Below are 4,542 nucleotides of genomic sequence, written 5' to 3'. Positions count from 1 at the left end.
CCTTAAAACCTTACGCAAAAGAAGCTTACCCTTAAGAAGGTCATTATACCCGGCGGTAATGTGGAGATTGCGAACCGCAGCTAAGTAAAGTTTTATGGTGCTATGACGGACTGACCTAGCGAGATAGGATGCGAAATAAACAAGTGTCCCTTCAGAGGCGGGAAGCACGTGTCCGGTTGGACTTATAAGACGGTTCATTAGACAAAAATTTAAGAAACGCTTTTCCCCGCAGCTGTAGGTTCTGTTTGTGCTCTTGGCAAGGCCCCAGCTGGCGTAGGTCAGGACCTCGTCCCTCAAAGGGTCATTAATGAACGCGGGATGGTACAAGGACTCCTGTCGGCGGTGGGGGCGAGGGCCTGGAAACGCTGCATCTGAAAGCGGGAGAGCGCGTCAGCAATCTCATTTGAGACCCCTGGGACATGGCGAGCACGCACCAAAAAATTGTGTTTCATGGAAATGAGAACTAAGAACCTGACCAAATCCATGATACGGGGTGCCTTGGAATGCCCAGAATTGATAATAGATACCACCGATTCATTGTCGCACCAAAACTGAAGGCGTTTGCCCACGAAAAAGGGGTGCCATATAGCACAGGCGACGACAATAGGGAACAACTCTTGCCACTCGATACTTATGCCCTGCCCCTTGTTTAAACGCAGGTGGGGTGGCCAGCGGCCCTGAAACCACTTTCCCTGGAAAAAACAGCCAAAACCTATTGTGCTGGCTGCGTCGGTGTAGAGCTCCAGGGCCGGGGATGGGGTAGTGGAAGACTCCAGAAAAAAGGAACGTCCGTTCCATTTCGTTAGGAAAACCTTCCACATATCGAGGTCCTTGAAAAACTCCCTATTAAGCCTGATGTGATGGAAACGACTAGGGACCCCCCTAGTCAGATTGATCGCGCGCTGAAGGAAAGTCCTGCCCGGGACCACCACCTTACACGCAAACTGGAGGGTACCAATGAGTGATTGAAGCTCCACTAGGCGCACGGAACGGCGTTTTTGGAAGGAGGATAGGAGCTCGTTTATCCGGGTGAGTTTGTCCTAGGGCAGGCGGGCCTCCATGCGTACGCTGTCTAAGACAATTCCCATGAATTCAATTACCTGGGAGGGTCCTATGGTTTTAGACGCCACCACAGGGGCCTTAAGTGACATGAAAACCCGTAGTAGGGTACTAAAGCTAGAAAGGCAGGACAGTTGTGACTGTTCCGCAATAAAGAAGTCATCTAGGATATGAATAACATGCTGGAGACCGTGGTTGTTCTTAAGTATCCATTCAAGCCCGTCGGAAAGTTGATTAAAGAGGAATGGCGCACTGCGGAGACCAAAGGGAAGGAACATGTCGACGTAGTACTGGGATTGCCAGAAGATACCCAGCAAGCTCCAGTCGTGGGGGTGAATTGGTATCAAGCGAAAAGCCGATTTGAGGTCGGTCTTGGCCATGAAGGCACCCCTCCCCAGGGACTGAAGGATACTGATGGCGTCGTCGACCCGAACATAGCTCAGGGAAAAGGGGTCCTTCGGGATATAGTCATTGATGCTAGTCCCTTGGGGATAGGAGAGGTGGTAGATTGTGCGCCATTCATTTGAGTGCTTTTTGGGGACTACACCCACAGGGTGGCATTGAAAGTTAGGCAGGGGCGGTGAGGGGTAGGGGCCCGCAACCCTGCCAAGGGTAACCTCTTTACGCAAATTCGAGGTAACTACGTCAGGGTGCTGGGCAGCAGAGATTAGATTAGGGGAAACCCGGTGTGCGCGAGGGCCAGAATAACCAATGTGTGCGCCCTCCCTAAGCATGCTAAGCAGATTAGAAACAAAAGTTTTATCAGGGTGATTAGCTAATTCTAACTCTAAGCGGTAAATGTCAATGGGTGAGGATACTTGTGGCGTCACATGGCGTCGTAGCTGCTCCACTTTACTTTTTGCCGCGCTCACTGGATGAAGAGGATTTGGAGGCACCGGGGCTGGTGGACGACGGCTGTTGACAGGCTGGGGCAGCGTGGCTACTGGAATAGCAGCGGCGGCACACGTGCGGGTAGTTGCAGTTGCGGCGGCGACAGCCGGAGGACTTGTTAAAGTCAAAGCAGACGGTCTGGGCTCGGCGAGGTTTTCTGTTGGGGTCAGCGGAAGGACAGTCATCCTGGATGTGGTAAGGACTCGAGCAAACACTGCAATGGGGTTTGGCAAGGCCCGAAAAAGTCACAGTCCACAGTTCTAGGTCTACCTTGTCCCAGCTAATGGTCAAATCATAGGCCGCGCGGCGACGGAACTGTTGGTCGTACGAGAGCCACGCCATACCTTTAAATTTAGTGACGGCCCGACTAATAATTTGCTGGTACTTTATGAGTTCAAGGGCTCTTCGCGGGTAGGCTGTCACAAGCACTAGCATGTATGTCGTGAAGGCATCAAGCCATTTCTGGAAAGTATCTATGACGGGTTTCCGCTTCCGAACCATAGTTACCGGGGAACCCAGGGAGCCTAGGGCCGAGTCGTCTAACCGTAACTGAAGCTCGGGGGTCTGGGACTGATATAAATTGTCCGGCAACAACAACGCAAGATCAACGTACTCACCGCGGAGTATTTTGTCCTCCAAATGGCGGTAGTGGACTTGTCAGACCCAAAGGCGAGGCCATGCCAGGAGCACGGGAACGTTGGTCGAGTGGAGGCGAAACGTGGCCATTTTCGGGCGCGCGGAAGGCCACCAAAGCGTTGCTCACGGACTCAGTGACGATCGCTTCGATGGCGGTTCGCTGTGCCGGACTGAAGGACTGTTGTGCAGGAGTAACAGGTTCTGGGTCGTCCTGCCCGAACATATCTTCAATCGAACAGGATGAGGCGTTGTCCGATAGGGCGCTGTCCCCTTGTTCTGGGACGTGTTCAGGAGTCTCTACGCTTCGTTCTGGACGGTCGGGAATTTGCCCGGCGCTCCGGCGACTTGCAGCAAGGCGAGGCGCTCTTCGCTGGCGAGATTTGCCTGTCTTTCCCCGCGCTGTTAGATTCCGAGTACGGACAGAACCGGTGGTCCCTGACAAGGCTGTCTTGAGACGGGCGAGGAGCTGTCCTTTAGAGCCAGTCATTGGGAGGTTCAGGGCTTGAAGGCGAAGCTGCAGGACCTCGCTTGAAAGGACTGAAAGATCTTCGCGTTTGGGCAGATGAGCGATTGGTGGTCGAAGCAACGCGAGGACGAACCATGGTAAAAAACGTTTGACAAATTGAGAGCAAATACTGAGTACACTGCACAACAGAACTGCAAATTGAACCTTGAACAGTTTGCTTGGGCTTTTATAGCTAGACAGTGTCTGCTTACTTAGCCAGTAGTTTAAGCTGTACTATACAGCAGCTTGGCTTTACACGTGTACTTAACAAGTTATGAATGAGGCCTTAATACTTTCGGCCAATGCAAGTAAATGTTACAATAAGCTAAGGACAACAAAGCCATAATGTTGTGAGCTGAGCTACAACGAAACTATTGATTTTGCTGACCTTGGAAGCATGACTACACAGTAGCTCTATTGAAAACAACGCGCCATCAATGGCTTACTGAGAACGAGTAACGCACGCGAGTCACGTTCCATTAACAATATTTTACTGATCTGTCCGTAAAATCTAATCTTGCAAAATCAATGAAAGTTTCGATTCACCGAAATCGGCGAGTTTCTTTAGTACATGGTAATGACTCTTCGATTAGTCAATTTTCGCTATTCGGAAAAATAGATCGAACTTCCGCGAACTTCAGCTAAATCGGAAAGCCCTATTTGAAGACGTGTGAGGTTGACAGCCCTGTAAAGGTGCCTTTTGATGCAGAAGTAGACGCACGCTTTTATATGATTCTCGAAAACTATCCCTTTGGAAACTGAAAATGATTTGCTTTTGGGTTCGCACAAGACATGTTTCTTTTTGCACGAGTAAAGAGCACGTAAAACTGTTTTGAGAGTTGCCATCGAGAGAGATCTGTGGCAAACGGTTTGTTTACCTCTATTAAAAAGGTTCTAAATATAGAATTCTCACTTATTGATCGTTCGCCCGATAAGCGAAGCTACGTAGCACGTGCGAGGCTCCTAACTTTTTCTTAAATTCGGCAAACCTTATTACGCGGACAAACTCCACTAGATTAAAATCTTTACAACTAACAAAGATATGTGCAGGAAAATGAGTTTAGGTCTTTTGAAGTGCATTGTATAACCTTGAGCGCTCACTTTGTCAAAAAAAAAAAAGAAACACTTTGAAATCAACTCGGCAACAGTAATTAGGACGCATGTGTTTACTTCTGCCAAAATTGAGTCATTTGCTTTTGACCGCTTTGGCCACCAACTAGCCGCTGAAACGAGCAATTTCTCTCCATCTTCCAATTTTTCAACCGATGACGCAGAGCAAATGACTCAATTTCGGCAGAAGTAAACACATGCGTCCTAATTACTCAGAATGCCGAATTGTAAATAATGTTTGATTTCAATTTTTTTTTTTTTTGACAAAGTGAGCACTCAAGGTTATACAATACACTTAAAAAGACCTAAACTCGTTTTCCTGTACATATCTTTGTAAAGTT

At 48.9% G+C, this 4,542-nt stretch overlaps 1 pseudogene; it reads right to left on the bottom strand.

The window, feature by feature from the left end:
• Positions 1–720: 720 nt before the first annotated feature.
• On the bottom strand, positions 721–3,599 carry LOC146467580 (uncharacterized; annotated as a pseudogene).
• Positions 3,600–4,542: the final 943 nt, after the last annotated feature.

The sequence above is a fragment of the Pavona decussata genome, unplaced genomic scaffold (genome assembly GCF_977016875.1).
Source record: "Pavona decussata unplaced genomic scaffold, jaPavDecu1.1 SCAFFOLD_134, whole genome shotgun sequence".
Lineage (NCBI taxonomy): Eukaryota > Metazoa > Cnidaria > Anthozoa > Scleractinia > Agariciidae > Pavona > Pavona decussata.
The sequence above is the reverse complement of the archived record's forward strand: the minus strand, read 5'-3'. Positions and strand labels throughout refer to the sequence as shown.